This window comes from Ipomoea triloba, chromosome 14 (assembly GCF_003576645.1).
Source record: "Ipomoea triloba cultivar NCNSP0323 chromosome 14, ASM357664v1".
NCBI lineage: Eukaryota > Viridiplantae > Streptophyta > Magnoliopsida > Solanales > Convolvulaceae > Ipomoea > Ipomoea triloba.
In genome coordinates this window covers 14,962,231-14,974,363 of record NC_044929.1, presented here as the reverse complement: position 1 = coordinate 14,974,363, position 12,133 = coordinate 14,962,231, and positions in this window count along the sequence as shown.

Below are 12,133 nucleotides of genomic sequence, written 5' to 3'. Positions count from 1 at the left end.
AGACTTACGTATGGTCAAAATCAAGAAAATGGAGGCCAAATGACCCATTATAAACCTCAGTACAACTCTTAGTTGGATTACGCCCAACAAAGAAGGGATGATATAAGAGAAATGGACGAGAGACTTACGAGAACAATTATGGAGTTAAAGAATGATTGAGCCAATCTAAAGCAAGAAATTACACTGGAGAGTAGACAAGAAATCTCGAGTCTAAGATAGGAATCAAAGGCCACTCTCAAGACTATTTAAAATCAAATATCTCAAATGTTCAAGATGATGTCCGAAAGACATTATGGACAACTTCCCAGTAACACGGAAAACAATCTAAAGGAGAGAGTTAATGCAATAGAAGCAGTTGAAGAAAAGCACGATGAATGCGATCCGATGGACATAATCTGTGGAACATGCAAGTGCGAGAAGAAAAAAAATGAAAGAAAAAGAAAAGACTACCTCTTGTAGTCCGAGCCTTGAAACAACCACTGAAAACGCTTCTTGTAGAATTTCAATGAAGAGAAAGGAAGGCAAGATCACCTCTTGTGATCAAATTGAAAACAGTGAGTCGTAACAGAGCAAAGTCAAAACTTCAAAAGAGAAGGAAACAGCAAGGAAAGGTACATTTAATGCTTTTATTCAAAAATTCTTTAATGATAAGCAATGCCGTGAATTGTTTGAGGATGATGCTTGTGATAACTATGCTTGTTTGAGTAAAGAGATATCGGCTTGCATGACTACGGGTTACCCCGTAAAGAAGGGTGACCCAGGAGCTTTGGTAGTCCCTTGTTCTATAAAGGACATGAATTTTCCGAATGCTCTAGCCAATCTCGAAGCTTCAATCAACTTGATGCCTTCTAGTTTTTTTGAACGATTAAACTTACCTAGTCTAAAACCAACGAGGATTACACTTCGCCTAGCCAACGGAAGCACACGGTATCTGGAAGGTTTAGCGGAGGATGTATTGGTGAAAGTAGGAAAATTTATAGTGCCTGTCGATTTTATCGTTTGCAAAATGGGAAAAGATGAGCCCTTTGGCTCTTTGATAGTCGGTAGACCATTTTTAGCTACTTGCCATGCTCGTATAGACATAAGCTCGGGCGAAATCGCCTTGAGATTTGATGGACAAACCGAGAAGGAAGGAAAATAAAGAGTGGGAAAGAAGGATGAAGAATTGAATGCAATAGTCAAGACAAGGACCAAGATCAAGCTGAAATGGAAGAATGAAAAGCTAATCTGGAAGAATACTTGGTTGCCAAAATGCTTTCAAACCACTGCAAAGGAGTATGGCTGAGAAGGAAAGAGGCACATTGCGTCTAGCTAGAGACGTAAAATGTGGCGCTGCTTGGGAGACAACCCAAGGTTTAATAATTGTTTTATGATTGTTTTTATGTTTTGTTTTAATGTTTTCATTAGTATTCTACTTGGTACATGTTTTTGGGAGACTAATTTGTAGGTTTAAAGACCGAAAAATGCTACTGGAAGGCCGAAACGGACAAAAGGCGAAAGGAAAAACCGAAAACCGGAGGAAAAGCCCGAACTAGACCATCCACGCGTCATTCACGCGTGAAGGACGCCTGGATGGATTCCAGTAGCCATCCATGCGCCCAAACACGCGTGAAGGCCACGTGAACGCCACAAAGTGGCGTGAATATATGCATTCGGCCAAACCACGAATTCGCACCCCCAAACCTCAAAATTCCTCTTCTTCTCCACGCCAAAACAACCCTCCATGTCAAGGTTTGAACAAAAGTTCATTATTTTTCACTTTTCCTACACAAATCAATGGTTAAAACATCACAACAAGGTAAAAACATCCTATTGTATCTATTTTCATGGTTATTTATGTAGATTGAAGAATATAGTGATGAAAGTTTATTCTACATTACTTGGCAATATTTTGAATGATTTGAATGGTTATATTGGTTAATGAAACATCATAGTACTATATCTCAATGTTATCTTCCATTATTTGTGATTGAATTAATAGATTGAATTCAAATTTTGAGCATGCTCAAAATTTGAATTCAATCTATTAATTCAATCACAAATAATGGAAGATAACATTGAGATATAGTACTATGATGTTTCATTAACCAATATAACCATTCAAATCATTCAAAATATTGCCAAGTAATGTAGGATAAACTTTCCAGTTGTTGTTTTGTCTCTGATTTCCTCCATAAGCATTATAGTTAGGACCCCTTTGATAATCAACCGCCTCCACATGTTCAGCTGCAGACGGTGATGTGTATATGTTGGTGTCATGCGGTCCTCCGCAGATATTGCAATATAATGCTAAGGCCATGCAAGGTTTCGATTTCCCTTCCATCTTTTCTTCCATAGCTTGCAGCTTTTTTATATCATGATTCATCGCTTTGATTTTTGCTTCGTTTGCCACGTGACTGTTGATCTCGTACATGCCGCCATGTTCTCCTCTTCGGTCATACCAACACGAGGTGTTTTTCGAAATCCTTTCTATTAGTTCTTCCGCTTTTGGCAATGCTAAAGAGACAAACGCACCACTTGAAGATGAGTCAAGGAGCATTTTCCCTTCATCAGTCAAGCCTCCATAAAATGAGCTGATTGCATCCCATTGATGCATGAGATCTTGCGGGTATTGTCTTTTCAAAACTTTAAATCTCCTCCAAGCTTCTCCCAAGCTCTCCAATCGACCTTGATTGAATTCTTGGATATGTCTCCTAATCCTCATAGTCTTGGTGATTGGGAAAAACTCGTTCATGAATTCTTTGTGTAGCTGCTGCCATGATCTAAAATGGTGGTCATCCTGACACTCTAACCAACGTGTTGCCTCTCCAATTACTGAAAATGGGAATAACTTCAATCTGATGATTTCTTCACTAACTCATTCCTGTCTGTACATCCCACAAGCTCGAATAAATCTAGTGATATGCGCATGCGGATCCTCTGAAGGTAATCCTAAATACTGGCTATTCTGAACTAAAGTGAGTATGGTTGTGTGCAAATGAAAGTTTATGTTCTCCATTGGTGGGACGTAAATGAAGTTATGCATGTTGAAATCTGGCGTCATATAATATACTTTTATTATATTCTATATTATATACTTAAAACTAATAAACTACTTATTTGTAGTGGGCATTGGATGTTGATGGCGGTATGTCTTCTATTATATGAGATTTATTGGTTTGATTCAATTGGTCAAGGACCACGTGAGGACATTAAACAGATAATGGAAACGTATATAAATTTATAAATAATTAATAGTTATTATTAATATACTTTTGCCAAGTATTTACATATATTTTATGTCTTATATTAACAGTAGTATCACTCTCTTGAGTATTATGAGTATCTTCTGTAGTATCATCATCATTTGATGAATCCATACACCTATTTAGAAAGAAAAATTATTAGCAAACAAAAATATATATAAGTATTACAATAAGAAAATTAAAAACACAATAAGTACTTAATTAAAGCATTACATGTAATAATCAATGCTCGCATATCCGTTCTTGATGATCATCTCGTGATGCATGCACTTCATCTATCTCATTATCTACAATAGCGAGCAATAAACTTGAAGAAAAATGGTGGTATTTCCTCAATCTCAAAACTAACATCTTTATTCTCATCTCCAGTACGTAATTTGTCTCTTTTCATGAAGAACAATTGACCATTTTTTATCACAAGGATCACTAACATAAAATACTTGTTTTGTTTGGGATGCCATTATGAATGGTTCATTTTTGTCTCCTTCCCGATTAAGATCTACAACTGTAAATCCTAACTCATCAATTTTTACACCATGTTTATTATCTACACATTTACATCGGAACACCGACACCCTAAACAAAACATAATCAACCTCCCATATTTCTTCAATCACACTGTAATATGACAACTCTGCTAACTCAAGGTTTTCATCTTTTGAACTATTGAAATGCATTGAATTTTCAACCAAAGAAACTCCACTGTTTTGCATAGTGCTCATTTCATCTTGAGCTTTTGTGTAAAAAGAAAACTCATTAATGTCATATCCATTATAACATATGACTTCCATACCAGGACCATGAGCTAGGCATCGTACAGTTTCAGAAGAATTATTATATCTAAGAATTTTATTCTTGAACCAACCAATAAAAGTAAAATTATGTTCGCCCACAATCCACATGTCTGTCTTTCTGGGATGTTGCTCCCTAATCAAGGTTTTTTGTTCATCTAAATATGTTCGACTTTACTTGTATTATGCAAGATGTACAAGTGTGCCTACTCAACATCTTCAAGATGCAATTTGATACCTCGAGTACCCTTACCAGCAATTCTTCTTTCATGTCGATACTTAGAAAAACCAATAGCCTCTACCCTTGCCAAATATTCAATACAAAACTCAGTAACCTCCCCAGCAATATAGCTTTCAACAATAGATGCTTCCGGCCTATATCAGTTCCTCATATAACCTTTTAATACTTTTATGTACCATTCAAATGAGTACATCCACCTTAAATAAGCTGGACCACACTGTCTGATCTGTCTCACCAAATGCACAAGCAAATGAACCATGATATCAAAAAATGAAGGTGGAAAGTACATCTCTAGCTGACATAGTGTAACAATAATGCCATTTTGAAATTCATCTAATTTGTCTGGATCAATAACTTTCCCACATATTACATTGAAAAACAAACAAAGTCTTATGATGGTATATCTCAACTTTTTAGGCAATATGCATCTAACAGCAACTGGCAATAGTTGTTGCATTAAGCCATAACAATCATGAGACTTCAACCCCACCAACTTTAAATCTTGTATATTAACAAGTCTTCTGATATTTGATGAATACCATTGTGGTACCTTCGCTCCACATAAACACTCACAAAAACTTATTTTCTCCTTTCTTGATAAAGTATGAGCAGCTGGAGGCAAATATGTTTTCTTATCCCTGCAACGTAGAGGTAATGTAGGTCGTATATACATTTCAACCAAATCCAATCTAGCATTGAGTCCATCTTTAGTCTTACCTTTTATATTTAAAGAGTTCCAACAAGATTATCACATATATTTTCTCCATATGCATCACATCAATACTATGGAAGATCAAAGAATATAAATTTATTTTTCCATGGACTCTTCTCATTTGTAGGTATCTCAACATTAGATTTTGACCTCTTACCTCTTTGAGATTTAAGCTTTTGAGTTTTACCAAAAGTAATATCGATGCATTCAACTCGTTCATAAACTTGATTCTCAGTCAATGGTTGTGAGCATTTGTATAGTCTTGTACCCCATTGAATGCCTTTTTTAATCTTCGATAAGGGTGAAATTTATCAAGAAATCTCCGATGCCCCGTGTAAATTATCTTTCTACCATGAATAAGTTGATGATAATATGTATTATCTTCACATATGGGGCATGCCTTATGACCTTTGACACTATATCCAGACAGGTTGCCATAGGCTTGAAAGTCATTGATTGTGCAAAAAAGCATTGCATGCAACTTCAAATTCTCTTTTCGGTATGCGTTAAACACTAACACACCTTCATCCCATAATTTCTTTAAGTCATCAACCAAAGGCGTTAAGAAGACATCTTTATCATTCCTTGGCTATTTTGGCCTAGAAATCAACAAGCACAATAATATATATTTGCGTTTCATGCACAACCAAGGGGGTAGATTATAAATTACAACATAACATGCCACGAGCTATGCTTGCTACTTAGGTTCCCATAGTGTTCATACCATCAGTACAAAGTCCAAGTCTAAGATTTCTTGACTCGTGGCCAAATTCAGGGAATGTATTATCAAATGTTATCCATCGAGGAGAATCAGCCCGGTGTCGAAGCTTGCCATCAGAAATTCTTTGATCTACATGCCATGTTAAATTCTTCGCATCGCTTGAATTTGCAAACATACGAATAAATCTTGGGAAAATTGGGAGATACCACAAAACTTTACCTTTCAAACTTACTTTACAAGCAACATTCTCTCTTGTTTTATAACGAGATGCCCCACATATTGGGCATGAATGCAAGTCTTTATAATCATTCTTAAACAATATGCAATCGTTAGGGCAAGCATATATCTTTTTATATCCCATACCCATGGGACACAAAATCTTCTTGACATCATATGTACTCTTCGGAAGTTCATCTGAAAGCATATCCTTTAATATTTCAAGTAACGTAGTAAATCTCTTGTCACTCCACCTATTCCCAACTTTCAAGTTGAATAATTTTAATACAACAGATATTCGAGTATATTTACTACAACCCGGCCACAAAAATAGTTTTGAACCATTCAATAATTCATCCAACTCAATTGACTGATTGGTGAACTCCTCTCCAACATCGCGCAACATTTCATCCAATTGATTTTCAGACTCATCATCTTCATTTGCTTCGTTGTCAACATTCATGTTAGATGTTGTAGCCACATAGCGTTCACTATGCCATATCCATTTTGTATAATATAGATTAATCCCATTACAGATTAGATCATCAAATATATCGTCCTCACATAACCTATTCTGATTACAACATTTCTTACAAGGACACAAGAACCTCTCATTACAATTCCAAAGGTTATTCTTTGCAAAGTCTATAAATTTTCTAAACTTCGTCTTCGTATTCCTTACTAATTCGAGAAGCATTCATCGAACTTTTATCCATCACAAGCCAATCTAAAATAATATTAACTTTAATTAAACTTAAGTTAACACTAATTCAACAAATTTCTATAATCATAATAAACTAAAATAATTTAAACATAGACCACGGTATGACTAATCACCGGATGCACAAGAAAAATCTGAAAATATAAATAAACATAGACCACAGTGTGGCCAGTCACTAGATGCACAAGAAAAAGCCAAAAATATAATAAATAAACATAGACCACGGTGAAAAAGCCGAAAACATAAATAAACATAGACCTCGGTGTGGCCAATCACCGGATGCACAAGGGAAAGTCGAAAGTTTGTAAGAAAATAAAAAAAAAAAAGATCTTACCTCACTTAAGAGTTGTCCACGTCGGTAAACAAATCTCGAATCTAACTAATCACCTACAAAGTTTATTTATAAATTAATATACTAAATTGATATTAATTCATAACAATACGACTGCAAACAATCTCAAAATAATTTACAATTCAATAAAATACTAAAATACACTAAATTTAACAATAATAATTTAAAATAATCATACTTAAAGTTGTTAATATATTTCAAATTTTAATCATATTTAAAGTTGAGTTCGAACTTGTATTTTGTATTAGAAGAAATGAGTAGCATTATATCATATTCTAACATATTACAATATTAGTGGGTAAACTACATATCTAACTTATTATCAATATTAGTAGGTATAAATATATAATTATATTTAGCTAACATTATAGACTATATTAACATTAAGTCTTAAAATTTGATATAAATTAAAAATAATTCGAAAAATAAAAACAAAAATTCTTAAAATACATTAAATTGTTGAAATTCGAAATATAATCTTAAAATTTGAAATATAACTCTAAAATTTGAAATATAACTCTAAAATTAGAAAGAAAATCCTAGAATTTGAAATATAATCCTAAAATTCGAAATATAATATTAAAATTAAAAATTTATAAACAAATAATTAAAAATATAAGTAAAAACGAATTATTTTTATTACCTAATACAGTGTGCGATTGGCGACCAGTTGTGCAACGACCAGGGGTGGCGAGGGCCAACTGTACGACGACCGGGTGCGACGGCGGCCAACTGTGCGACGATCGAGGGCGGCGGCGGCCAGCTGTGCGATGACCAGGGGCGGCTGCTACGAGGTGGGTAACAAGCGGGGGAGGTGGCGAGGCGTTGTGCGGTGGTGCCAACCAAGGGGACAGAACGACGGTGGTGTAGTGGTCTTTGTGGTGATATCTTTTGCGGTGGCGGCGACTAGTATGATCTACTGGTGTTTGCGGTTGTCCCAAACAAATTGGAGAAGGGTTTATCCAAACAAATTGGAGACTAGTATGATATACTCCTGGAAATAAATGTTCAGAGCTACGGCATTGGTTGTCCAAAACAACCGACACTGTAGCATATTTATTTATTTTTTAATCCTATACGGTATCGGTTAACAACAAACCGATGTCGTATAGGGTGGATTTTATATTTTTATAAAAATATTAAACCTATACGATGACGAACCGACGTCGTAGAGATGTGTAAAGTTTTTTTTATTACAAAATATTACGGCATTAAAAGAACAAACGTCGTAACTAAAATTAAAAATTAAAAAAAAATGGACGGTTCTATACGACGTCGGTTAGAAATCTAACCAGCATCATATAGATTAATAAATTTTATTTGAACTTTTTTAAAAATTGTACGACGTCGGTTAGACATCTAACCGACGTCGTACAATTTTTTAGTTTTAATTTTTTATATGTTACGACGTCGGTTATTACAAATAATCGACGTTGTAACATTTTAAAATTAATTTAAAATTTTAATTAATGTTTTGACGTTGATTTTGTATAAAACCAACGTTATATTTGCGTCGATTTTGTATATGGCTAGCTCCTTCAGCAATTGTTGGGCAGGGATTCTAACAGAGACTTATTCCGAAAATTTAGGGTGTGTTTGGTATCTTGGAAAATGATTTCCGGAAATCATTTTCCGGGCTTTTAGTGTTTGGCAACATCCGGAAAATGTGGTCAACGGAAAACATTTTCCGTTGACCACGGAAAATGAGCTCATTTTTCCGGAAAATGACTTCCGGGCAAAAAATTCGGAACGGAAAATGGTTTCGTGCGACGTTTTTTTAAAAAAAATTTATTTCTAATTTCTAATAAATATTATTAGTTTATATATTTTTATATTTTAAATAAAAAAATAAAAATATATAGTTATGCATTTCTACTCATTTTCCACTCATTTTTCGGAAAATGAACCAAACACACACAGACAGTTTTCCAGAGTGCATTCAAACACCGAAAATGAACTCATTTTCTGGAAAATGACTCATTTTCAAAAGTCATTTTCCTACTTTCCAAACACACCCTTAATGTATAAAAAAAAATAGTTGAAGTAGAAGGCAACCAAACATGCAAATCACATAGGGTTGGACCAATTAAATAATCTATATCTTTATATGTCTAATAACTCGATATTAACTTATGAGTTTGATCAAGAAATCATAGTTATCATACATTACTTTAATTACTCCTGAAATATTGATGAATTTTAAAATATGCACAAACACATTTATAAATTTAAAATTACCAAGTGCACATCCTCAGATAATAGGTGTGGACTTTCATTGTCATAAAGAAAAATTATATACCTTGAATGGGTGCACGAGTGGGTGGAATATGATTCTTATACATGAAGGTCATGAGTTTAATTATTGTCAATATCCTTCAGGTCGAACCTGTCACATATGGACTTCCTAGTATAGTTTACATATCTTATGTGATTTGCGGATTACTACATCGATTTACGGGTTATTATACAATAGTAGTGACCTAGTGATGGTACGTTTTTCTTTGACATTTTTTTAAAATAGTCAACACCCAAAAGAAAAGAAAAAAAAGCATGCCAACATCATTCATGACGAACTCACATTTGAGAACATAGATAAATTTGAACAAAGGACAGGAATATGAGTAGGTGAAAGAAATATTATTTGATAAAAATAGTAAAATTTAAATAGTTGACCTCAATAGTACATAAAATAATACACTTAATTCTATTTTTAGTCCTAGATATTTATAAGTGATAATTTACATTTAGTCCTTTTTTCAAAACATCTCCCTTGGGTCATAGTATTATTTTGACATGACCATTTTTTGTTCTCCACTGTCAAAATCGTTTAAATTTTGTAAAATACAAGGGCATTTAGGTTTTCAATTATGAATTTTTTTTCAAATAAAAAAAAAGATCGAAAGGTCCTTGTATTTAACATTTCAACTATTTTGTTGACGGAAGACCAAAAATGATCATGTCATAATAATACTAGGACCAAAAGAATGATTAAAAGTGAAATGCCACATTTATAAATCTAGAACTAAAAATGGAATTAACTCTAAAATAATATAAGAGATAAGTTAACCTTACTATTGTGAAAATCATAAGATAGAAGAGATAGTTAAAATGAGCAAACCAATTAAACACCAACTTCTTGTTTTAAACTATATAGCACATTGTAAAGTTTATAGCGATAATGTGAAATATACACTATTGTTAAAACTAATTTAGATTATTGTCATGTAAATAAAGATTTGGGTTTCTCGATCCTAAAGAAAAGAAAAGAAAAACTTGATCCTAACTAATGACTTTGTCATTAGTTCAATATCAACTTGTGGTCATTTTTACAGGTAGACATGCATTCTTAGTAAGGTACCACATAGAATATATATTAAATTGGGAAATAAAAGCAACAATAAAATACAAGTATGAAAATAAGATAAGAAGAATGATAGGATGGAGAATACCAACATTATATGTATGTTCCGTTGTAATTCACCTCATATATGTTTAAAATATGGGTTCTTGTACTAAAAACTTGCATATTATGAGAAAGATAAAAAACACTTTGAACACAATTTCAGGTGTGCAAAACTCATTGATGGGTATACTAGACATCGACTAGGTAATTTAGATTCAAGGAGAGAAATTCGAACAATAGAGACCCAAATCTAAGACCAAGCTAAGAGAGCGAAGATAGCCTCAAAAGCTAACCTAGGGGTTGGTAAGCTGTCGGGAGTCAGCCATGACATGAGGTTGGCTAAACAGGCTTGGACAATGGACTCAGGAGGTTCAGAGTCAACACTTGAACCACACAAGAGGCCCCCAAATTGCACTGCGAAGTTGTTAGAAAGCCTTGTATAAATAGACGATACATTATTGTCTAATTCATGACATGCTTTATATCTTACAAACGCAAGATTATTATTGTACTAAACAAGCCTTTAATAGCAATTAAATTAATTAAATTATGAGTTTGTTGTCCTTTTCAAACATTTCCATTGCCCTTCACATTAATTCGTCCATAATCTTCATTTTGGGTTAATTAATTTGGACCATCAAGTTAATTTTCTTCATCACACATTGTCATAAAATTTATAATTTTCCTTATCAAGCAATAATGTTAATCAAACTAAAACTTTTAAGATATTAGATATTGTCAAATTTTACATATTATTTTTCTAAGAAATTTATCAAGAGAGCAACTTGAAAGTTTTTGTCTGAATATTTTTCTATAAACTTGATAGTAGTATTGTGAACTTTACAGTAGTACACTCAAGAATTATATCAACAAATGTAAATATTTGTATTTACAACAACTCCCTCTACTTCTTAATAAACCAAGAGTAAATATGGTGATTACAAGAAGTTCACACCATAATGATCGCAATGATTTAATTTTATTATTTTAAGTATCCATATAAATAATCTGTAGAATTTATTAGAAAATTGATAAATCCATGGTCAACCATATGGTAAAAATAGTGAAGTAGCATTTCTGTACAAACAGTAAAGTAACTTTCGGGAACTTCATTTAACTTGGTAACTATAAATTTCTAAGCCAACTAGAAAATAACATTTCTAATCAATAATAATAATAATAATAATCCATATCAAGTTTAAAATAATATATACAACTCTACTAAGTTCAAAGATTGACTCCTTGTAGAAGCTGTCTATTTACTTTCTCGATTTGAGTTGGTCAGCTATGATCAACTTAGATTGATTTATCTCATTGTGATCATCATTTGTTGGTTAGGGTCATAAGACGGGTTTCACCCAAAACGCACATTTAAATATTTAATAACGGATGGGTGAACCTTTTCATAAATTAAAATATTAGATGAATTTTTAATACTTATATCTAAACATATAAAATTTACTATATAAATTTCGTGACAATATATATGTTATTTTTCATTCCCTTAATGAGTTAATGATAAACAAGTCTTACAGCTCTCAAGTCTCAAGACAGAGCCAACAAATTTTGGTCCTACTAAAAAACATATCAACAACCAACCATATTGATGAATTGTACTACTATACTAGGAAGTTTGGTCAAACCTTCTGGAAGGGCAATAGGAAATTCAAAGGAACAGATGTACAAAGTCAATACAAATGAAGTGTGTTGGTCAGTATGTAGGCACATGTA